Here is a 26,883-nt window from a genome sequence, read left to right on the forward strand (position 1 = left end):
AAAAAAGTGACATTACTTATAAGACCTTACATAGATATCCTGCAAGTTTTTAAAAAAACACAATTCAGTTGTGTAGGAGTTAGGACTTTATTCGTGTAATTAAAGACAATAGTAAAATAAGGTTCCAAAAAAAGATAGTAGTAAAATAATTGTCTCTATGTTCAAATGTCTATAACAAGGATTAAAACTCAGTTGGTAGAGCACCTCATTAATTTACATGTGCACCAATGCTTTTCAAAGGAACTAAAAATGCTTAGACAGAATATGATATGAACTCATTCGGCCTGCTTATTTTTAGTGTTGTTCTTAGTTTGATAAGATTGGATATGCGCATGCAAGCAAAGGCCTCGAACAATCTACTAGAACACAAATTTTTAAAATTTGAAAAATACTCAGATCCAAGATCAAAATAAGGAATTGGAAAGTACATTAGGACACTGTGGATTATAGTATGATATAATAAAGAGATCAAAACAATTAAATATTTGGATGTGCACCTCACGAAGTTGTAGATGTTGCTGAGTAGTGTAATGAATGCATTCACCGCTTTCAAATCTTAAAATCTCCAATCTGCCAAAACAGAATACATTTTAAGGAAGCATATAAAGCAAGCACACATCTCTTGAAGTAAAAGCAATGATGATTTAATTCATGGAAAACCAAAATTACAGTTGCCAAATTTATATAGCATAATAATCATTTAACTCCAATTAGTTCAACAGAAATATGGATAATCTCGGTGGCAAACTAACAGTAGACGCAAGAATCTTCCATAAGCATGTCACAATGAGTTAATTATCAGCAAACAAACTACATATGCAGTTAGCCAAAAAGGAATAGATCAAACAATCAATATCATGCCTCGTGCTGGGAAAAAAACAGAACTTACAGTAGGCCTTAATATTAGGTTAATAAACTAGTTAGATATGAGGCCCTTAATGAGAAAGATGTGGTTGTGATCAAAACAGAAAAGTTCAAACAGAAGAGCAAAGATGATGACCTTTTAGGGTTTGGAGAAGCAAAAGTAACGAGTCAATCTAGCCGCACGTACAGAGGGCTAGTCATCACAGCGAGGGAGGGAAGGCACGGCGAGGAGAATCGCGAGGACACTTCGGCCAGGGAGGGAAGGCACGGTGAGGAGGGATTTGGCGAGGAGAATCGCGAGGGCACTTCGGCTAGGGAGGGAAGGCACGGTGAGGAGGGCTTTGGCGAGGAGAATCGCGAGGGCACTTCGGCAAGGGAGGGAAGGCATTGCGAGGACTTCTGCGAAGGCTTCAACGAGGGCTTCTGCAAAAAGAAAAAGTTAATTTTAGGGGGAAAACATTTATATATATATATATACTGTTCTAAAATGGGCCCCTGAGTATTTATAGGCCCTGGGCAGAGCCTTGGTAGTCCTGGCCCAGGGCCGACTTTGGCTGTGAAAGAACTAACATCCAGTATAGTAAAACTTGATAGGTTTGAAGGCGACAACTTCATCCGTGGGAAGAAGAGGGTTCATTTCTTCTTGATAGCCCTAAATGTGGTTTATGTGCTCAACACCCCAAAGCCAACACATGAAGGAGAGGAGGAGGAGACATTGGACGAATTCCGTGCAAAACAGAAGTGGGAGACGGATGACGAAATTTGTAGAGGTCACATCCTCAACGCCATGGGGGACAACCTGCTTGACATCTACCATAAGGTAGGAACCGCTAAGGAGCTGTGGAAAAAACTAGAGGTAAGGTACATGAGAGAAGACTCCACAAGTAAGAAATTTCTGGTCTCAACATTCTTCAATTATAAAATGATGGGTACTAGGCCCATCATGCAACAATTCACAGAATTAGAAAGAATGTTAAATCATTTTTCTCAACACAATTTGGTTATGGATAGTGCTTTGATTGATAAACTCCCCCTCCCCCCCTCGAAACCCCTCAATCAAAGGAGGATGATAAAGGCAAGGAGCCAACCACCAAGGTGAATGTCATAGAAGAAAGCCAAAACAGTAAATTCAAGAAGAAGACTTTCTATGGCAAGGACAATGGCAAAATCAAGAAAATGAAAGGTAAGTGTTATCATTGCAAGGAGGGACACTACAAGTATGAGTGCCGTCTTCTCAAGAAGAATAGAAATGCTTCAAACTTCCACAACAAAGGCAATGATGAGAAGACACTTGTAGCCATGATCACTATGGTTGATGAAGAATTCACCTGGTGGGTTGACTCGAGAGTCACTTGACACATATGCAAGAATAAGGGCTTCTTTAGGTCCTTGAAGGAAATTGATAATCCAAACTTTGTTGGCTACATGGGGAATTCCTCAACGGTACCCATCAAGGGCATAGGGGAAATAGATCTAAAATTTACTTTGGGAAAAGTTGTAACTTTAACCAATGTGTTGTTTGTTCCCAAAGTTAGGAAAAATCTTGTATCGGGTAGTCTTTTGAACAAGTTTGGGTTTAAACTAGTTTTTGAGGCGGATAATTTTGTGCTTCCGTAGGGTGGGATGTTTGTTGGGAAGAGTTATCTCTGTAATGACATGTTTAACCTAAATGTTATGCCTATCAATAAGAATGCATCCTTTGTTTACTTGATTGAGTCTTCAACTGTTTTATGACATTCTAGATTAGCCATGTTCATTACAAAAGAATCTATGACATGAGTAAATTAGATCTTTTGCCTAAATGTGCACAAAATGATTATGAAAAATGCAACACTTGTATGATTAATAAAATAATCAAAAGCCTTTTCCACAAATTGAAAGGAAAACCAATAAGTTGGAATTAATGCATAGTGATTTATGTGATTTGCATGCAACTCCAAGTTTAGGAGGAAACAAATATTTTGTGGCATTTATAGATGATTGCACAGTATTTTGTTATGTTTATTTATTGCATTTTAAAGATCAAGCCTTGCAAATGTTCACGTCTTATAAACAAAAAGTTGAATTTGCAAGTGACATCTCTATAAAAAGTCTAAGGACTGATAGAGGTGACGAATATTATGATAAATATTTCTTTGAGTCAACCGGTATCAAACATGAGTTAACTGCACCTTATACACCACAACAAAATGGTGTGGCCGAAAGGAAAAATAAGATGTTAATGGAAATGGTAATGCAAGACTTAGTCAAGGATTTTGGGGTGAAGATGTACTTATAGCTTATTATACACTGAATAGATACCAAATAAAAGAAGTTCAATAACCCTTATGAACTTTTATTGAACTTTGGCACAAAAGGAAGCCTAACCTCAAACACTTAAGAGTATGGGGTTGTAGAGCCATTGTAAGGCTTCCTAAACCCAAAAAGAGAAAATTAGGAAAAAGATGTGTAGAGTGCATCTTTATAGCATCTTTATAGCAACGCCTATAGGTTCATGGTAATTGAACACAATGATTCTATAGGAATCAACACGATCGTAAAATCAAGAGATGCAATTATTGATGAATCTAGTTCCATTTCCAAGAACATAAACAATGACTTGAGAAATGATGATGTTGCTAACTCAAATGACTAAAATGAGATCATTGAGATAAGAAGAAGCAAAAGGCAAAGAAGGCCAAATCATTTGGTTCAAATTTTGTTACTTATCTTGTTAAAGGTACAAGAAATGAACTAAGTAATCAAATAACTTTTTATTTTAATACAGAAGATAATCCTAGAACATATGATGAAGCAATGAAATCACAAGATGCATCATTTTGGGAAGAGGCAATCAATGATGAAATATACTCAATATTGTCAAACAATACTTGAGTTCTAGTGAATTTGCCTTCCGGTTCCAAGCCCGTGGCTTGTAAATGGATATTCAAAAAGAAATTGAAAGTCGACGGAACTGTAGACAAATACAAGGCTAGATTAGTAGCCAAAGGCTATACCCAAAAACAAGGTCTTGATTATTTGATCAATACTCACCAGTTGCAAGAATAACTACCATAAGGGTGTTGGTGCAACACCCCTCAGGTCAAGGTTGACCTAGTTGACCAAGCTTGAGTCTTGGTTTGGGTTTCGATGTTTGACAATGCAAGGTTGATTGAAGAAGAGTCAAGTAGGTCAAGGATGACCGGATACTTGACTGGGAAGTCCTAACTGGGATGTTAGGCAGGAGAAAAATCCTGGTGAGTGAAGCCAGGTGAAAGACCTAGTGAGTGAAGCTAGGCAATTGGGAAGTCCTAGTGAGTGAAGCTAGGCAGGAGAAAAATCCTGGTGAGTGAAGCCAGGTGAAAGACCTAGTGAGTGAAGCTAGGCAATTGGGAAAGTCCTGGTGAGTGAAGCCAGGCAAGAGAAATCCAGAAGGGTCAAGGTTGACCAGACATCTGGTGAGAGTCCAAGTAGGTCAAAGGATCGCGGATACTTGCACGAGAAAGAAAAGTCCAAGTAGGTCGAGGGACCGACCGGATACTTGGCAAGAAGAGAAAGTCCAAGTGGGTCGAAAGGATTGACCGGACACTTGGTGAGAGAGTCTAGCCGGTCGGGGTGACCGGATGCTAGGTCTTATGTACCAACAAGTCGTGGTTGACTAGATGTTGGTTTAGGGGGCTTTGGACTTGGTTTTGGGCAAAAACCAAGGTTTGGATTGATCCGTGGATTGATCCAGCAGGTTTGGATCGATCCGTGGATCGATCCAGCAGATCTCGATCGATCAGTGGATCGATCCAGAAGATTTGGATCGATCCCGATCGTCCCAATCGATCAGTGGATCGATTGGGACGCGGCTGCTGCGCGCGATAAGCGCTGGATCGATCCGTGGATCGATCCGCCGATTAGCACGAGGCGCTCCGGATCGATCCGTGGATCGATCCAAAGCCTCACAGATCGATTGGGAGCAATCCAATCGATTGGGATTCGACCGTTGGCGTCGTTTATAGCTGTTGGCGTGCGATTCCTTCGATAGAACTTCACCGATTCATTCCAGATTCAACACAGCTCCTCCCCAGCACTCTCTAAGCTCCTCACCGCCAGTTCTTGAAGGTTCTTGGAGGTTCATCCAAGTCAAGAGGCGAGTTGCAACGAGAAGAAGAAGCTAGGGTTTTTACTGCATTTCTTGTAAGCTTTTGCTTATTCTTTACTACCCTTTCTTCTTCTTGTACTGAGAGTCTTGTAGGGCTTCTCCGCCCTCGGTAGTTACCGAAAAGGAGTGTTTTCATAGTGGAGGTGCGTGCGTGGTGTGGATCCTTGGATTAGTCATCTCCGTTGGAGGTGGATACCAAGTAAACTCCTAGTGTTAGCGTGTTTGTGTTTGTTTATGTATTTTCGCTGCGCATTCTTGAAGAAACAAGCAACACCGAGCAACGAGCACGCGACGAGCTATTCACCCCCTCTAGCTACTTTTGGTCCTAACAAGTGGTATCAGAGCAAGGCCGCTCTTCACCGAATCATCGCGGAAGGGTCAAGCATATCAAGAAAAGCTAGAGGGTGAAGAAGTTGGAGCAAATTCTTCAAGTTCAAGACTTTATCAAGCTCAACTTCAAGATGCAATTCCAAGATGGGCTTGGATTTGACACAAGGTGGCTCCACCATACACTTTTACGAGTTTCGATTCTTGGAAATCAAGAATCGAAAATTTTCTTACGATGGAGATAGAGCAATGGTTTGCTCTAATGGAAGGCTTCAAGGCTCCAAGAAATTCAAAGGGCAATTCTAAAGAAAAGCAAATGGAGCCCTGAGCAAGTCCAAAGGTGCGAGGCCAATGACAGTGACCAAGCTTTTGGTCAATTTATCAAGCACCATCCTTCGCAAAATTGGAGAGTTTGAAGATCCAAAGGAGCTATGCAGCAAATTGGCAAGCTTCATGAAGAGATCCCTCCACTGTACAAGATCGAAGAATCCAGAGGGTGACTCTTTGGAGCAAGACCAAGAGGAGGACTCCGAGGTCGAGAGATCACCTCCGAAGAAGAGGAAATCCAAGAAGCTTCATCCTCAAGGGAATGCGATGAAGGGAACAAGGAGGAGCATACTCCTTGTTTCATGTTCAAGATGATGAAGCCTCCACCCCTAGGATTGAGGGGGATCCTTGGTGACGCCGGATCAAGAAGAAGGAGAAGGTTCTACATCCGGGAAGTGAAGAAGAAGAAGATGGTGCCACCTCCGAAATTCAAGAAATAGCAATGGAGGAGCAAGTGCCATCCCTACACAAGGTATAAATGTTTCAATTAAAATAAAAATCATATAATATGTTTTGAGTGTAGGGAAAGTGGGCACTACAAGAGCAAGTATCCCAACTTGGCGAAGAAGAAGGGTCAAGTGAAAAGGGCAAGGAGAAGCCCGAGGAGACCATTCCCGAACAAAAGAGCAAGGAGCATATCATATGCTTCTCTTGCAATCAAAAGGGGCGGAGTCAATGCCTCAAGGGGAAGAAGATGGTCAAGGCTCAAGGAGGCATTAGTCAAGGGGAGCCTCCAAGGTAAAGAAGAAGGTAACATTTATCGAGTCTACTCCTTTACATTATGGTAAAAAGCATGATAGTTCTAATTTTTATCATTTTAATGCGATTTACCATAAGAATAGGAAGCATGAGGGCTTTAAGGAAAAGCATGTGGCCCTACATGCCAAAACTACTACACCTAAGGCTAGGAATGTAGGTAAAAGTCTAGGCAAGAACTCTAAGGATTGTAGCTACAAGCCTAGAAACAAAAATGCTCATGGACTTAATGGAAAACCAAAAACTAAGGACTTAGTGATGGAAAATCAAGTCTTGAGGTCAAGACTTGATAAAATGGAAAAGACCCTAAGAAGGATGGAAAATATCCTATTAGGCCAAAATGAGCATAGCTTAGGTCTAGGAGCACAAAGGTCATCCAATGGTCATAGAGGTTTGGGATACAAACCCAAAGCTAAAAAGGATGTGCCTAGTTATCATAGGGTTTCATATAGCTATGGAACAAACCCTAAGTCTAGAGGTCAAGTCCAAGATACAAGGGAAGATATCCCTAGAAGTATCTTTGCAACCAAAGTGACTAAGACTTCTAAGAAGTCTAAGAAAGTCACTAACAAGGTCACAAGAGAGGCTATCCCTAGAGTTGACCTAGAAAATGTGACCAAGGCTTCTAAGAAGCTCAACAAGGTCACTAGGAAGTTATCCCTAGTGAGTACCTAGAGCATCCAAGGAGCACCAATAGGTGTTGGGTTCCTAGGAGCATCTTCTCTACCCCATAGATGGGTTAGAGAGTGTCAACTCCGATTAGAAGGGTAGTTAACCCAACTTTGAGGAAATTGACACTCAAGGAGCATTTTCAAGGTTTTTGTTAACCTTTGAAAATGAAATGGAATTATTATTTACTCCTTGAAAGAGTAAAATGTGCCTAATTGTGGAAAATTGATTTTATCTTAAAAAGGCATAAATTGGGAAAACCTAGAGAAATACCAAGTTGGGATTTTGGTATTCTCTTAGAAATTTTAAGGCACTCCGGGCCTTGATTTATGTGATTACTCTTGAGGAAAAATGGAATATGCCAACATTTGAGGATAAGCTTAATTTCAATTGACATAAATTAATCAAGAGAATTAGAAATGCCCATTTAGGTTTTGGCACTCTCTTGAAGCACTTTGGGCAATCTAGGGTTTAAGTTTTAGGATTAGCTAAGATTAACGATACTTAGATAGGTAATCTAGGTATATTTTATTTATGCTAAACCTTGCCATGATTGTTTGCTCATAATATGCCATGACATCATATTTTATCTTATTTGTATTTTGCATTCATGACTTATCATGAAAAATACAAAAATACCATGTCATGCCATACATACATCATGTAGTTATAGGATATTTTCTTTTGAAAATTATTTTATTTTGATGTATGCCATAGCATAATCATGCATTAAGTTTCATTTCTTGTACTTAAGGACAAATGACATTTAACAACAAATTTTTAACAAGTGACATCCTAGGTGGATGTCTAATATCTCTAAAATGCCTAGATAGATATGCATGATCCCTAGGTTAGGGCAAAACCAAAATCTACATCTCACAAAGACCTATAAGATGACTTGGATGTAATTTTAGTACACATTAGATACAAGTGAGATGTTAGGATGATGAACAAAACTCAACATGTTGATTTAGTGCATTCTTTCGAGTTTTAGGTTCATCAAAACACATAGTTATGTGTATTCCCATCATTGGGAAAGCTAATGTACAAGTCATGTGCATTAAGCCCAAGGAACATGGTGGGATATTGGTTTTGAAAATGTTTTAAAATGATTTTGGAAAACCTTGGTGAAGGCTATCTTTTGATAGTAATCACCATTGAATAGTTAGACACAAACTTGAAGAAAACACTAAAGTTTTTGCAAGTTCTCAAGTTTGTGTCAATCTTTGAAAATATGATGTATTTTCATAGAAAACTATTTTTCCATGATAAATTATACCCTAAATAATGTCTACACAAATTTTTACGATTTTTGGAATTTTGTAGAATTTTCTAGGGGTTTCAAATTGGCTGAAATTGAATTTCAGCAACTTTCAGACTCCAATCGATCGCTGGATCGATTGAGGCCCTCAATCGATCACCGATCGATTGAGAAGGCTTCTCGCAGCAGAAGCCTCTGGATCGATCGACCGATCGATCCAGACCGAATCGATCGGTGGATCGATTCAGCAGGTTCAATCGATTGGAACCCAACTCCAATCGATCGAAGATGCTGATTTTGGCTGGGAAAGCTTATTTTCAGCATTTTGAACCTATTTTAGTCTAGGTAACCATTCCAAACCCCTCAAAATACATTTGTATACATAAAAAGGGTGTTTTCGTGTGGAAAACAAGGATGGATTGGTTAAGGAAGGCTAAGTTGAAGTTTAGGTTGAGGTTTGTTTCAAATTTTGAATATTTGAACCTCAAAACTTCTAAAATTGGGTTTCCTAAAGTTTTGGGGATTCCAAGTCATTGTTGGTGCAATGACAGAAGTTACCACCATGTCTTTAGGGGGAGGGACTCTTTAAAGACATGAAAATTATTTTTCATGAACCTTGGAAGGTGGTCAACCTTCCGTTAAGAATATGCTCAAGGTTGAGCGTTTGAACTTTAATGGGGAGTGGATATCCTCATTGTTCAAGTGGCTTCAAGTGGATAATGCTCAAGGATGGGCATTTGCCTACATTGGGGGAGAATGTAGGGTTAAGGTTAATGAAGGGTATGGGACCTTCATTATCGTGTTGGTCACAACGAGTGAAGTTGTGAACAACGATGAGCAACTCTTCAGGGGGAGAGTTTTCAACAATGGGAATTTGTTGAAGAGTGCCCAAAATTGAGGCACGGGTTGATGTGTGCTCAAAGATGGTTTGATGTGTGCCAATAGGGGAGAATGAAAGGGAGTAAGTTAGGCTTTCATTACCTAGAGGGAGTTGGCCCCTTGGGAGAGAATGAAGGGCTTAACATGATTCATTACCTAGTGGCATAAAGAAGGTTTAGGCTATGGGATTAGCCTAACTTATACGTGGTATTGTAAGTGATAGTGTTGGTATTGTCAAACATCAAAAGGGAGAGATTGTTGGTGCACCCCTCGGTCAAGGTTGACCTAGTTGACCAAGCTTGAGTCTTGGTTTGGGTTTCGATGTTCGACAACGCAAGGTTGATTGAAGAAGAGTCAGTAGGTCGAGGATGACCGGATACTTGACTGGAAGTCCTAACTGGATGTTAGGCGGGAGAAAAATCCCTGGTGAGTGAAGCCGGTGAAAGACCTAGAGATGGGAAGTCTAGTGAGTGAAGCTAGGCGGGAGAAAAATCTCGTGAGTGAAGCCGGTGAAAGACTAGTGAGTGAAGCTAGGCAATTGGGAAAGTCCCGGTGAGTGAAGCGGGGCAAGAGAAATCCGGAAGGGTCAAGGTTGACCGGACATCCGGTGAGAGTCCAAGTAGGTCAAAGGTTGATCGGATACTGCACGAGAAAGAAAAGTCCAAGTAGGTCGGAGGGACTGGCAGGGCAAGAAGAGAAAGTCCAAGTGGGTCAAGGATTGACCGGACACTGGTGAGAGAGTCCTAGCCGGTCGAGGGTGACCGGATGCTAGTCTTATGTAACAAGTCATGGTTGACTAGATGTTGGTTTGGGGCTTTGGACTTGGTTTTGGGCAAAACCAAGGTTTGGATCGATCCGTGGATTGATCCAGCAGGTTCGATTGATCCGTGGATTGATCCAGGTGGATCGATCGGTGGATCGATCCAGATCTGATCGATCCGGATCGATCCAGGATCTGGATCGATCGGTGGATCGATCCAGAAGATTGGATCGATCCGCCGATCGATCCGGTGAGTCCTCGCAATCCCTCCGGATCGATCCGTGGATCGATCAGAGGTCCCAATCGATCGCTGGATCGATTGGGACGCCGTCCGCGATAAGCGCCGGATCGATCCGTGGATCGATCCGCATGTCGAGAGCAGACGCTCGGATCGATCCGTGGATCGATCCAAAGCCTCCCGATCGATCGGGAGCAATCCAATCGATTGAGATTCGACCGTTGGCGTCGTTTATAGCTGGCGTGCGATTCCTTCGATAGAACTTCACCGATTCATTCCAGATTCAACACGGCTCCTCCAAAGCTCTCTAAGCTCCTCACCGCCAGTTCTTGAAGGTTCTTGGAGGTTCATCCAAGTCAAGAGGCGAGTTGCAACGAGAAGAAGAAGAAGCTAGGGTTTTTACTGCATTTCTTGTAAGCTTTTGCTTATTCTTTACTACCCTTTCTTCTTCTTGTACTGAGAGTCTTGTAGGGCTTCTCCGCCCTCGGTAGTTACCGAAAAGGAGTGTTTTCATAGTGGAGGGTGCGTGCGTGGTGTGGATCCTTGGATTAGTCATCTCCGTTGGAGGTGGATACCAAGTAAACTCCTAGTGTTAGCGTGTTTGTGTTTGTTTATGTATTTTCCGCTGCGCATTCTTGAAGAAACAAGCAACACCGAGCAACGAGCACGCGACGAGCTATTCACCCCCCCCCCCTCTAGCTACTTTTGGTCCTAACAAAGGGTACTACTTGCAATTGCATCAATCTAAAAATGGGTAATCCACTAAATGGATGTTAAAACTGCATTTTTTGAATCGTGAGTTAGATGAAGAGGTGTATATGAAACAACTCAAAGGGTTTGTGGCACCTGGACAGGAGCATAAAGTGTGTAAACTTGTGAAGCCATTGTATGGACTAAAACAAACTCCAAAACAATGATATTAAAAATTTGATCAAGTAATACTTGTTAGTGGATTCAAAATTAATGAATCAGATAAATGTATATACAACAAATATTCAAATGGTAAAGGTGTCATAGTATGTTTGTATGTGGATGACATGTTGATCTTTGATTCGGACTTAGAACAAGTCTTAGAAACCAAAAAGTTGCTATCAAACAAGTTTGATATGAAAGATATGGGAGAAGCCGATGTCATCCTAGGCATAAAGATCAAAGAGAACGAGGATCAATCCTACTCTCGTAGTTTCATTATATTGAGAAGGTTCTCAAAAGGTTCAATCACTATGATTGTAAACCGGCTTTAACTCTCTTGGACCCTAAAATTGACCATGTCAAGAATGAGGGTTCAACAATATTTGGAATATTCACAAGTGATAGGAAGTTTGATGTATGCCATAACTTGTACACATTCGAATAATGCTTATGCAGTAGGGGTGTTAAGTAGGTATACAAGTAACCCCCCACAAACAACATTGGTTGGGTGTTATAAGAATTTTGAGATATCTCAAGAACACAATAAGTTATAGTTTGAGCTATAAGGGAGATCCTTCAATATTTGAAGGATACTCAGATGCTAGTTGGATAACGAATAAAGATGATCACTCTTCAACAAGTGGTTGGATTTTTACTCTAGGTAGTAGAACTGTTTCCTGGGCATCCAAGAAACAAACATGCATAACCGACTCCACCATGGCAGGTGAGTTTGTAGCTTTAGCTGCAGTTAGCAAGGAAGTCGAATGATTAAGAAACTTGTTGTATGAGATACCAATGTGGCTAAAGTCCATCTCTCCTATAACTATACATTGTGATAGCACAAGTATGATTGCCAAGGCTTATAGTGAGGTCTATAATGGCAAGTCAAGATATATTGGACTGAGACATAGCATGGTTAAAGATTTGATAAAAAGTGGAGTTATGATCATAGACTATGTTAAATCTAAAGAAAACTTAGCTGATCCTTTAACAAAAGGATTAACTAGAGATATAATTGAAAGAACCTCCATTGTGATGGGGTTGAAGTCCGTGATATAAACCTTCAACAATGGAAGCCTCAATCCAACGGTACCACATTACGTAGTCTTAGATTCAATATAGTGAAAAGTGCATTGGACAAAGGTTGAAACACTATATCAAAGATAAGTATTTAAATTCCAACTAGTAAAGTGGGGATGAACTTAATGATTCTTAACAAGTCAAAATGCCACAAATGGCGGGGGCATTTGAGAACTTGCTTATATAAATGTAGGATTTAATTATCCATGAAAGTTTTGGACTTAAACTTTGATACATTCATGAAAGGATTGTAGCATTACACAAAGTGTATGCTGTTTATAACAATTGGAAAAAGGTGAATCTGTGTGTGATGGTTCATGTGGTTTGTTACATAAACCTTTGGTTCAAAGCTTAGCTACCAAAATGGTTTACAAACTTCTAAGAAACTATCACTAAGATAGTGGTTCAATCGAAAGAAACCATTATTGATGCGCAAATTATCAAAATGTGTTTTGTAATGCATGAATAAAGTATTTTTTCAATTATTAAAAATGGTGAGGGATTGTTGGATATTTTAAATAATTGAAAAAGGCTTGAAAGATAAATCACAATTTTTGAGAAAAGTCACAATTTTTGGGAAAAGTTACAACCTTTGGCCATTTTCAATGTGCTTGGTTCTCTATAAAAGAGGCTAAGTTGGATGGAAAATAAACACACATTCTTGCTCTCCTTTCCCTTGTTGTTTGAATTGTCTTACTTAGTGCAAAGTAAAGGCAATTCGCTTCATCTAATCCTAAAGGATATTTGGTCTTTGTAGTGCACAATTTATAAACCAAATAAAGCCTTAAGGAGAGTGTTTGAAACATGATTTGGAGTTCAAGATTGCTCTTGTCTTTGAGCACTAGCCTCATACTACACCAACACAATCTGCTAGCCAGTACCCAATTTGATTTCAGCATATATTGCCAATCAGTAATAATAATATATTGCCAACTGGTATATATATATCTCAATTACTGCAAAGATGTTTGATTTCAGTATAATGATTCTTAACTGACGCTCCCCCTTTTATTTTTGTCGTAATGTGCGGCAAAAAGGTTGCAATGGTTGTGGATGAGATACTTGTTGATCAGGGTATTTCTCTCATCTGATCTTTCCATCTTGCTACCTGCTTTTCTTATTTTGTTATCTATTTTTTCTGTAATGTTTTCTCTGATGCCTGTGGTTCTTCATATGTAACACACTACACTATCCATTTTGCATGGGCTCAGATTAGGAAGTGTATGATGCCAAAATTATGTCCATATTGTTTGTGGTACCACTGGTAGGTGTATTCTGGTTGTCATTGCTCCAACTTTCTAATTTCTGGTCCTCAAACCATATGACTTAGTAGTGGCTTTAAGGCAAGTATGAATGCCTTGCAGTATAATTTCTAAGGGTCCTCTGATGGCAATCACTGTATAATTCTTATACCTGGCTCTAGCATCACATGATTCTAGAGCTGTTTGTTATGCTAGACAACAATTTGTCGCCAGTGGGTTTGTGACTTTATTATGTTTTCTCTGTATTTTTCTTGCTAAATGGTTGATATCTTTTTTGTATTTAAAGCTGTTGTACTAATAACAATATTTTTCTTCTTCTAAATGATAGTAGATGGATTAATAAATCCTATCTACTTGATGGCTGGTAGATTTTGTTTTTTCTTGGCCTATTTAGCGTTGACTGCTACACGCCAATTATTTTGACAAGCCATGACTCTTGAATGATACATGTTATTTGTTGGTTTATGCATCAATTGCTGGAACTTAATATCTTCTTTACAGTGGATTATTTTGACATCTGCTTTGTTCATGTTAGTAATATGACTAGTTTGAAACAAGCAAAAGCAAATTTATCTTTCCACTTTTTTGCCTTGTATGTAGCCAATCCCATGTAGTTGCGCTTTCTGAATTTTTCGTAGATTAAATAGAATGTGTTGTAAACTTGCTCATGCTCATATAACCAGGTGCAAAGCGTCTTATTTCTGTGGGTCTTGGAGATGACAATCAATCTATTGAAGATCACTTTAGTTCATGGTACATAGTACCAAGTACATCTCTAGATTCATGATCATTATTTTCTGCTCTAAATATTCCCTTCGCTGATGGATTCATGGCTTGGGGTGTCTTCTTGTTCATGATAATGTCTTAACTTTAGAAAAGAGCTAATATGGCCAGAGCTAGATCAGTTGCTTCAAGGTGATGATGATGCTTTTGGTGCATCTACTCCCTATGGGAACTAATTTGAATGGGCACTCTGTCGACCCGATTCTTTCCATCCGAGTAAAGAGCTGATCAGATTCAAGCACAGAACAGAGGCTGGGGAATGGGCATGTCATTCTCCTTCCTCCTGGTGTAGGAGCCCTGCACCCAGGCTCAAGTCTAAGAGGAAGGAAGATGCTCCATGGTCTTTTTTCTCCTCCTGAGAGAGACATTCGACTTCGCTTATTGGATTAGAACTTGAGACATTTGCTATTATTCCAGAATACCGGGTCGTTTTTATCAACCATTAAGATGCTGCACACCTGGAGAAGAGTTGGAATCTTGCAAATGGTTATGCAGTTCATGATATTCAACATCCATGCAGGTAACTCTCACCTTTTTAGCTTGCTGTTTCTACCTTAAATTGTGATTGAAAAAACAAAACTGACTTGTCTTTTTTCATTTTTTAAGAACTAATGTAGCTGTTCACCAAAAACTTAATACACCAGCTTCAGATCGGTCTTGCATTCACATTGAGTTTGAAATTTTTGGCACCAGTCTTACGTATGTCTTTATCTTTAGTTTTGATGGTATAGTGTGCTTGATGTCAGTTACATACATTACCTTTTGAGCAAGCCCTCATTCGACAGGTTTCAACTTTGGTTTCTCTAATCATGGACGCATCTTGGTGCTATGTGATATGCAGCGAGCAGATTTGGACGTCATCTGAACCGAGGACGGTTCGGTGACGTCATCCGAACTCATACACTGTCAAGTGCACTTCAGGACATCTGGACAGCGTGTGTTGATTTCCTTCGTCTATGGGCTGCACAGCATCGTACACCGACGACCACTTTGGCAATCTCTCACGGATCTAGGAGATAGCATAGCCTTGGTTGATACTAGGTAACTTCAACGCCCCATTGACAGTCCAAGATAAAGTGGGAGGAATGCCGGTTACACACTATGAACTGCGAGATCTTGAGGCGATAGTTCAGAGCTGCAATCTAGTTGATTTACAATCAACCGGCTGCCAATTAACGTGGACAAACGTCTTGGTCTCTTGCAAATTGGACCGTGCTTTGGTCAACAACCAATGGCTACTTGAAGAGTACCGAAGCTTTGCTGAATTCCTGGCTCCCAGATGTCCATCTGACCACTCACTGTGTGGTATCACTACTTCCTGGCAAACATTGTGAACAACGACCTTTTAAGTTGCACAGCATGTGGGCACTCCATGAAGACTTCCAAGGGTTGGTTGCTGAATCTTGGGCCAAGCCGATCACTGGGACTGCACAATTTAGACTTAAACAAAAGCTATCTCGACTCAAGCAGCAGCTGCGAGCCTTGAACAGGTTACATTTCCAGCATATCTCGCAGAAAACTCTACGAGCAAATGAGGAACTAGAAAGCATGCAACAACGGATACTATATGGGGAGATCAAGCCATACAATTATGCGTACATACAACGCACCACAACCAGATTGGCGGAAGCAAAGCAATCATTCTGTCAGCAGCGTGCTAAATGTACATATTTGAAGCAAAGCAACCGGTACACCAAATTCTGTCACGATCTGGTTAAAAGGAACAACAAGCGGAATACCGTTGTGGCTATCACCAAAGAATCTGGGGAGCAAACCACGAGCATGCAAGAAATTGTTGTTGAGTTCGTATCTCATTTCCAACGACTGATGGGCACGGCAAGAGACTGCACAAATCTGGACAGTAGCACACTTGCCGATGGGCCCGTCCTCACCGGCTCCCAACAGCGAGCTTTGACAACTCCGATCGCTACCGAGGACATACGGAAAGCGCTGACGGATATAGGCAATGATCGAGCCCCGGGGCCGGACGGATATGGGTCAAAATTCTTTAAATCCACGTGGCTAACAGAGGTAGAGATCTGAAACATGTTGTCCAGGAATTTTTCACCTCCGGTCGTCTCCTCAAACAATGGAATTATACATTTGATAGTGTTGGTACCGAAGTCCGATCAAGGAACTTTAAATCCACGGACTATCGGCCAATCTCATGTTGTTCAGTCGTTTACAAACTTATCTCCAAGATCTTGGTGACATGAATGCAAGCAGTTATCAGCAGCCTCCTTGATCCAACCCAGGCGACATTTGTTCACGATCGCTCCATTATCAAGAACACTGACCTAGCCCAACAGCTCTTGAGGTTCTCCCCAAGATGTGTCCTCAAAGTTGACCTCTAGAAAGCATTTGAAACAGTGGACTAGAGTTTCTTGATGACCGCCCTTCGTGGATTTGGATTCCTGCAGGAGTACATCGGTTGGATTTCAGAGTGCGTCACCATGGTTTCCTATTCGGTGGGGATCAATGGAGCCATGTACGATTTCTTAAAAGGGGCACAGGGTCTCCACCAGGGTGACCCGCTCTCACCATTCCTCTTTTGGCTATGCTTGGAGGTCTTCTCATGGTCGCTCAAATCAGCCTCCATGAAGCCTGCATTCCACTTCCATCGGATGTGTGCCATCACCAGAATCAACCATTTGGTGTATACGTATGAGCTGCTCCATTTTGCACGAGCTGATGAGTCCACCATTGCCTTGATCGCGGATTATATTGCGGACTTTGGAGACATGGCAGGGTTGCAACATTATCTTACGCCGGTAAACTTGAATTGGTAACCGTCTTGCAAAATGTGGAATGCTTTTGGCTTTCGATCTTACCGATCCCTTGCGCCATGATAGACAAGCTATATGTGATATGTAGATTGTTCGTGTGATCCTCTAAGCATCCACTAATCTCTTGGGCCACCATATGTTTAGCTAAAGAGGAAGCTGGATATGGGCTCCACTATCTACGCTCATGGAATTCAGTCCTACTCAGGAAAGCATTGTGGAATGTTCACCGGAAAAAAAACTTCCTTTGGGTGAAGTGGGTCCATCATTGATGCCTAAGGCATCAGATTCACCCCTCATCAGGAGACTACTACAGATCAGGGACCTTATTGAAGCCAAAACCAGATCCAAACAGCAAGGGGCATCCACACTAAGCAGCCGGTTCGAATCTGGACAGCAGGGCGGTTTGGTGGCGGCCTATGTATTTTTTAGGCATAGGAGCGAGATTAAGGCATGGTCAACTGTTGTATGAAAGTCATATCTTATGCCGAAGCAGCAATTCACATTATGGCTTCTTGCGAATAGGCAGCTACACACCAAAGACAGATTATCATATGTAGATAACAAAATCTGTCCTCTTTGTCAACAGGCAAATGAATCTCTGGACCATACCTTCTTCGGATGTATCATAAGCAAGGATCTTTGGGACAACGAGTCTGGCTATACATCAAGCAAGATTTAGGCACGTCCAAGCAGATGTTGAAGGTTTTCCATCAAAGATTCAAGACGATTGCACCTTGACCAAAGCTCGGTATTTAGGCATGTCTTGTATGATTTACTTAATAGATGTCTCTATGAGGGTGATGTCCCCAACATAGAGAGGATGTTTCGAAAGATACAAACATATTTTTCCACTTTTTAGGCGTCTAACATATACACCCTTCCATAATTTATAATACAATTTACCTTCATCCAAAAAAAAGATATATAATGTTTGAAATTTTTAGTTTCAAAAGCGACACCAAGTTCCATTATATAATATTACTTGTATAAATGTGTAATCATCTATTCTGTGTAGAGAACTCTACTATTAAGTTAGTGTTTTCAGCAAAAGACTACCCTACCTTGAGAGTTCATGCTCATGGAAAAATTTACTTTGTGAATAAAAAGAAAATTGTCTTATATTTTTCTTTTCACTTGTGTCCTGTGACTTAATGTAAAGGAAAGTGCTAGGCTGTTTCAAATTTCGAGTTGCCTCCTTGTTTACTGCCTCTATTGCAAAAAGAAGAGATTGGACTAATTATATTAATCATTTAAATTTTGGCAGTGTCTATTTCTTTAACATCTTATTTTTAATTTCATGTAGAGGTTAGTCTTGCTCTAAAGAGACTAAAATCTTAGCTATCTATAAAGTAAAGTTACTTTATTTAACTACTATTGCGCTAGCATTCAACTTTCGAAATCCAACATTATGGTAGCTTGTATATGTTCTACATTTCATTAAATTTACTTCTTTTTTCTTAGTGGATTGTATTACTCACAAGGAATCAAAATGTTAAATGTTGGGCCTTGTATGTGTGTCACAAAATTATATTGGTTATCTTGATTTCATATATATTTTGGAGACATCCCGGCCAAGTACATTTCTCTTCTAATCATCATATTTATGCTGTTGGAGCAGGTATGAAACTGGAGATCATGTAGGTGTATTTTCAGAACATTCCATGGAGATTGTGGAAGCAGCACAAAGACTGTTAATTCATTAGATACTTATTTCTCCATCCATGCTGACAGAGGATGGTACATCAATTAGTGGTGCCTCTTTGCCAGCTCCTTTTCTATCTCCATGCACCTCGCAAACTGCACTTACTCCGAGTGCCTTGCATAAGCCAAATATGCATCGGACCCTGCTGGAAAGGTTTGCTTTTTCCTGGGAAGAAAATGTACCAAAGGCTTTTCAAGTTTTAAAACTCGAGTTCTTAAACATAAAATCATCCCAATTGGATAATACTGCTTTGAACTAATTCCTATCTTCACCTAGTCTTTCTTAGAGATGAATTTCTTACAGGATTTCACAATTTTTCTTGTCTTGGAAATATGGTTCTATTAAGAATATAAAAGCATTGATAAACCCCTTTCCTGCATGCTTAGCTTTTGGAATAGCTGATTGATTGATGCGATTTCGTGAAAGGGTGATTAAGAGAAGGCTAAGGGAGAACAAAAATTTATAAAAATTAATTTGGCTTTATATTCAGAATTAACTATATTATTTGTTTAATATGATAACTAATAAAGAAATATAGATATATTTAGATTAATAAATGGTTTTCTTATAACAGTGGATTTGCACAAGGGCCATGTAAAGATTTCACAAATATTAGATGAACTTAATTGTTGATGTTCAAGATAACTCTCTTTGGTGAATGTTATTTGTTTATTTTTTTAACGCTGAAGTGTAAATGGAATAAACTTGAAACTTTAATTGGTGAGTGAAATTCTAGCTAATGTTTTGAGTGGAACTACAACTGAATATATGAAATTTTATTTGGACAATATGAAAAGATGGAGAAAATTGTTGAGATGGAAAATATTAGAACTAGGAGTTTATCTTATCTCCGATCTATTATTTGACAAGGAGATATTGATGAAAATACCATCAATAGCATAATTCAAGTTTAAAAAAAAATAAATATATGAAATGTAGTTTCAATAATTTGCATAAAAGCAAGAAAACAATTAAGATGTATAAAAATAATTATGTGGATAAGACTTTAGTATATCGTCCATCTGTTATTCAAACATGAGGAGATCATTGATGAAGAATTATTAATAGGATAAAGCGCAAATGGTTGACATAAAGAGGAATTTATAGGTCTTGTGTGACAATTGTGCCTCGTAGACTAAAGTATTGTTTTAATGACTGGTATGACTAGCTACACTTTGAGTCAAGAGGGTTAGGTAGCTACAGAACAACACATAAAAAAGAGAAGGGATGAGAATGCTAATGTTGATTTGTGCAGTTGCTAAAAAAGATAAATAACGGTGTTTACTAAAATCAATTACCTGTTACTCCAATATATTGGCAAATGGTTGAATATAGGTTATCATGGTAGTATAGACATCTTCACTTAGGCCAATTATACAAGTTGAATCTACTAAGAGTTAGAGAGAGAGAGAGATCAAAAACAAATTATATTTAACAAAATTAAAATTTGATTTAATCGGTATAGTTGATCCTCAATTGTTGAGATTCACTGCTTATCGTTGTTGTTGGTCAATTGATGACCGTCAATATTGTGTGCTACTGTGTTTTTAATATTTTATAATGCATAGTTAAGATGATCTACTGATCTTGTTTTACTTGGACAGTGCACCCACTCACATGTATTTTTTTACATTATAAAAAGATGAATGAAGTCCTTTCTTAACTACCTTGTTTACTTGACTGGACTTTGCCCTTGCAATTAATTCAAGCATGTGTGGTTGGTTACCATGTCTTGTTATGCACTAACAGATTAACATCACCTTCAATAAGGCACATGGATGGAAGCTAAGCTAGAATTTGGTTCAAACATTGGTTGGATGAATTTACTGCAGGGAGCCCTTTTGAAAAACATAACAATAATTATGAGGAACCAATTAAAACAACAACAATAACAACCAAATCTTATTTCATTAGGTGGAGTTGGCTATATGAATCTTTCTACTCCATTGGGCTATATCCCTTACTATATAATTATCTATACTTAAATAAATTTTATTCTGTTTTATTATTGCTAACCAACTCTTGTTTGGTCTTCCTCGTTTGATGTGCGTATTTGTTATAGTTTCACATCGCCTAACTGGAGCATTTATTGGTCGTCTAAGTACATGTTCATACCATTTTAAACATGTCTGACGTAGTTTTTTCTTAATAGATGCAACTTTCTCTTTAATGCTCTCATTTCTTATTATGTTCATCCTCATATGTTCACACATCCACCTTAACATCCTCATCTCTGTAACTCTAATATTCTGCTCATGTACTCGAGTCATAACTCAACATTCAGTGTCATATAACATAGCAAGTATAACCGCCGTTTTATAGAATTTCCCTTTAAGTTTTATAGGTACTTTATGATCACATAAAACCCCCGATGCTCTCTTCCATTTTAACTGTTTGAAATCTCGATAAGTGTAACGCTCCTAGTTTTTTTATATAATATATAAATTGCGAACGCCACATACTCATACTTCCATAGTGGTTCTTGGTTCAAATAAAATTACATCACGACTTGAAGAAAATAAACATAGCTAAATGCGGAATTAATCTGGAGGGTCTTTGGGTTATACTGCCATTGTTCCAAGATGGCCCACTGGTCATCACCTCCTGCCTCGTTGGTTTCGTTGTCTGAAAAAAAAAGAATCAAGGTCTGTGAGACTTAGCATGTTCAAAACAGTGTTATGCATTAATTAGCAACTATAATCTATTGTACTAAGGGAAACCACATACAAGATAACTTGAGATCTCCCTACTAGCATATTATGAACGTAAGCATAGATATCGACATAAGCATGAGAGCATAACCATGGTAAATGATCTAGTCATAATGATAGACTTAATCATGAGCATGTACATAAGTATAACATAAGCATACTTGCATGGTATAAACATACACATAAAAATAGACTTTATCATGAGCATATACATGGACATACATGAGCATGGACATAGCATATCATGAACTTAACATATTTATAGCATATCATGAACCTAATATATTCATAGCATATCATGGACTTAACGTATTCATAACATAACAAGAACTTATACTTAGCATATCATGAAATTAACATATTTGTAGCATGACATGGACTTATACATAGCATATCATGAACTTAACATATTTATAGCATAACATGAATTCGAATTTAGCATATCATGAACCTAACTTATTTATACTCAACATGGAAATCGATATTGGGCTCCCTCTGGGCCTTGTCCCTCACAGTATGTTGGTGCAGCGGAGGCCGGCAAGAGGGGGGTGAATTGCTGTAAACAAAAAATATCTATACCCTCCTCGTTCTTTCAACTCAATTAGTGCAATAGTGATAAAATAGTAAAGCAATAGTAAAATTAAAACAAGCAAAGAAATAGAAATTAAGTAGGAGACAGGATTTAATCTGGTTACAACCAAGGAAGTTGTTAATCCAGGGCAGTAAGAAAAAGCTCAGTAGAAAAATCTCCTTTGCTGAAGGCGGAGAAGTCTTTTACACTTTGAAAGCTTAGAACTATTGCTAGGAATGGCTACACAATGATTGCTTGAGTTGTTATTTAATTCCTAGCTCCAGGGGCCTTTAAATAGCCTCTGGAAATTCTATCCCGAGGGTCCAAGGCGCCTCCAACAAGGTCCAAGGCGCCTCCAGCTCGGTGAGTGGATAGAATTCTATCCGGTGCTCGAACGGTCATTCTGACATGGCTCAAGGCGCCTTCAACAAGCAATGAAGGCGCCTTCAATGTTCAAGGCGCCTTCAATGCTTGTTTAAGGCGCCTTCAAGCTACAGTAACTTCTGCTACAGTAACTTCCTGCTACAGTAATTTCCAGCCTCTTTTGACTCATTTTCTTCTTCGCTTTGGATTCCGAAGCTCCGTTCTTTTGGGTGATTGCGGCCAACCGGAATAGGGCTCACCCGAACCCAATTCCCGGCCTTCTCCTCGAGCAGGCTTCCGTCCGGCTTCTCGTCCCTCGAACGCCGCGCACGTTCTTCTCGCTCCACCAGAGTACTCTTCCGCAGCTCTCTTGTCCTTCGGACGCACCGAGCCCGTTGGCTCTCTCCCCGTGCCGTCCTTCTCGCTAGCTGCGTCTTCCGCTCGACTTCCTGTGCTCCTAAGCTCCTGCACACTCAGACACAGGGAATAAACACAACGCAGGACCTAACCAACTTGGTTGATCACATCAAAACTACCACGGGGTCTAACACAGTATTCCCATCAAATTCTCATCATTTTGTCACAATCGACTTACCCGATATTGGGCTCCCTCTAGGGTCTTTTCCTGTAAACGGGCTCCCTCTGGGGCATTTTCTCTCACGGTATCTTCATCTTTATCATTATCGTTATTACATTGTTACAGTCAACTTACTCGATATTGGGCTCCCTTTGGGGCATTTTCCCATAAACGGGCTCCCTCTGGGGTTTTTTCCTGTAAACGGACTTCCTCTGAGGCCTTTTCCCTCACGGTATCTTCATTATCATTTTCAGGAACATGTTTAGGGTTATTGCTTATCGAATTTACTAAGTAGAATAATTAACATCAATTACTAATTAATTAGACTGATTAATTATTTCTTTAGACAGATCCACAACCTTAATTATCGATCATTACTCATTAAATCAATTAAATGTAATTATTACCTATCAACTTATTAATCAATCGATTACTTCAATCAAATAACCAAATAAATCTAATTAACTACTTGGTAATTAATACGTAAATACTATTTTACAAAAACTGGGATTAAAGTTCAGATTATCAATTAATCAGTTACAAAATTACTTAACCAATTCCATCAACTAAATCCTAGATTAATTAACTAACCTTAATTAATTACTTAATTAATCTCTCAATCATTCTTATTAATTGATTTATCTATTAAACTAATTTAATCAATTAAGCTAATTAAATTACTCAACCAATTATTTAATTAATAATCTTAATTATGCAGACCCCCTCTAATTAATTTCCTGATTATATTTAATTAATCGACCATTGCTCCAATAATCAAACTACATTAATATTACTTGATCGACCCATTAAATCTGTATTCAATCAGATTAATCGTTAATGTAGTTAATCATATACTAATCAATCTCAATCAATTAATGGGTACCTATTAGATCACCAACCATTTCATCAATCTATGAATAATAAATTATAAATAATTTAATTCATTAAATCTCTAATCAAGATTAGATTATCATACCATAAATAAATTACATAGTCGACCTATTCATCTATTCGTTAATATATTAAACTTAACTAACACTTAGATTCAAATAAATAGAATAAACCTTACGTGTTAATTAAAGAAATAAATCTTAATTTTAATTAATTAAACAACATGGTACCTACCGAAAAGTCATTAGAACTTCGTCCAATCATCGCATGAACAAGAAAAGAAAAGCATATTCGTTACCAATAAAACATGAGTTGAATTTGTAGCATACAAAAGCATAGAACCAAAACTAACATAACATACTAAACCTAACAAACTATAAAATCTGAAACTTTAAAGAATTATAGAAACTAATTAAGAGCATTAACATAATAGGAACATGCACCATTCATTGAAACCGAAACATGATATCATAATAAGGAAACAAACCTAATCTTACAAGCTACCCAATCCGAAACTTTAAAGAATTATAGAAACTAATAAAAAGCATTAACATAATAGAAACATGCACCCTTCATTGAAACCGAAACATGATATCATAAAAAGGAAAAACCCAAAACTACACAAGACTATAGAGGCTAATTAAAACAATAACATGGTTGAGAACATGCCTTAAGTACTTAACTATTGCTCCTTGTCTTCCCTTGAAACTCTAGCATCGGTGGAGAAACAAAGGGTGGGGAAATCTCCTTAGGGCAGGCGGCAAGAAGAAGAACAAGTGGTGTTCTAGGTGAGGGTTTTATATAAGGTGGAGGCTTTAGGACTTGGTCTAGATTTTTATCTACTAAACCTTTATCCCTATCCTTTATCCATATTCATAATTATCTGAATTTTATATATACATATTTGTATGTGATAATAGTGTAGTTCTTAGTTATTAACTACAACATATGCATTTTATAGATTATGTATATACACGTGAGTCACATATAAGTTCGTATACTTTTATTTAATACTAGATAGATTTTATAAATGCTAAGTCCCATATATTATTTATAAAACTTAATGCTAAGTCTAAATAGAAACTTATTTCCATGGTTTATATAATTCCATATATAGTTTTACCTATTTAATTCTATTTATTCTTTGTAATTACACCTTATTTTATTTCCATATTAATTAGATATCCATCTATACATCGTACATACATAGTAATATTTAATTCACATATTATAATTTATGATACTACGATACTATAATTTTACATATGATACTATAATTTGCACATTATATATTTTATATCATACAAAATATTTTATTTCTATATCGATTAGATAAATAGTCTTTAAAAATTTCTACATACTAAATTTTATCCCTAAATGCTAAGTCCTTTAATTCCTATATATATATATTTTATAAAACCTCATACTAAGTTTTATCTCTATCCTTTATCTATATCATAATTATCTGAATTTTATATATACATATATAATTTGTATGTGATAATATTGTAGTTTCTTAGTTATTATATATATTTTATATGTTACACGTTATGTATATAATATATTAATCTTACATTTTTTTTTATTATTTTTATTTAATTAATATTATTTTGTATGACTATAAAAATACATATTTGGGTATAAAATTAATATTTATATCCAACAATTTCCTTAATAAAATTGATCCAATTAAATTCCATAAATGTAAGCTAACTAATTAACTAAATCTAGCTAAATCTATATATTTAAGTTAATAAATTTCTTAATTAAATCTGAATTCTAATTAAATATAATTAATCCAATAAATAACCTTAATTAAATAAATTCAAAATCTAATTAAATTGTAATTAATCCAATAGATCCTCTTAATTAAATAAATCTGAATTCTAATTAAATTATAATTTAATCCAATAAATATCCTTAATGAAATAAGCGGTTTCGGACACTACAATAAGACATCTCTCTTAATCCCTCCATCGTTTTAAAAAAATGATCTTAAATACTTAAAGCTCTTAATTCCAGACAACTTGTCATCTCCTATTTTAACAACTGTCTCATTACGTCTAATATTATTAAATTTAAATTTTATATATTCTATTTTTACTCAACTAAGCTTAAAACCTTTCACTTCTAATGTTTTTCACCAAGATTCTAGTTTAACATTTATTCTTTCACATATCTCATCTATCAAAATAATATTATTGCAAACAGTATGCACTAAGGTACTGTGTTTTGAATGTGTAGTTCATCCATAATTAGTGTAAAAAGATAGAGAGTTAAAATTGATCTTTGATATGACTCTATATTTATTGAAAATGCTTCAATTAATCCGTCTGAAGTTCTCACTCTTGTCATTACATTCTCGTACATATCCTTAATTAGTTTAATATATGCTACGTTAACACCTCTCTTTTCTAGATTTTTTTTTTATATAATTTCTCTTAAACTTTATCATAAGCTCTTTCTAAATCAATGAATATCATATATAGATTTTACTTTTGCTCCGATATTTTTCAATTAGTTGTCTAAGAAGATACATAACTTCTATTGTCCACCTTTCAGGCATATACCTAAATTGATTTTCGATCACCGTGGTCTCTTTCCTTTATCTTTTTTTATTACTCTTTTCCAAAGTTTCATGGTATAATTCATTAGTTTAATATCCCTATAGTTTATACAATTTTGTACATCTCCTTTGTTCTTATATAAGGGAACTAGAGTACTTACCCTATCAAATATTTTCATTTTCAATATCATGTTAAATAATTTTGTAAGTCATTCAATACTTTATTTTTTTAGACACTTCCCATACTTCTATCGGAATATCTCCATTTTGTATCCCATTTAAAACTTATTCTACTTCTAAAGTTTAAATTCTACGATAAAAATTTAAATTTTTATATATCTACTTAAATTACTTAAGTTAAGTTGGCCACCTAAACCTTCATTAAAAAGTTGATGAAAATACCACATCTATAGCTCTTTTATTTCTCCATCATTTACTAGTGCTCTATTGCATACATCTTTAATATATC

General features: G+C 37.5%; 1 pseudogene; it reads left to right on the plus strand.

Annotated features, from left to right (window-relative positions):
• LOC122010560 overlaps positions 1 to 26,883 on the plus strand; it is a 32,550-nt pseudogene that overhangs the window by 2,650 nt on the left and 3,017 nt on the right.

This window comes from Zingiber officinale, chromosome 8A (genome assembly GCF_018446385.1).
Source record: "Zingiber officinale cultivar Zhangliang chromosome 8A, Zo_v1.1, whole genome shotgun sequence".
In the NCBI taxonomy this organism is placed as follows: domain Eukaryota; kingdom Viridiplantae; phylum Streptophyta; class Magnoliopsida; order Zingiberales; family Zingiberaceae; genus Zingiber; species Zingiber officinale.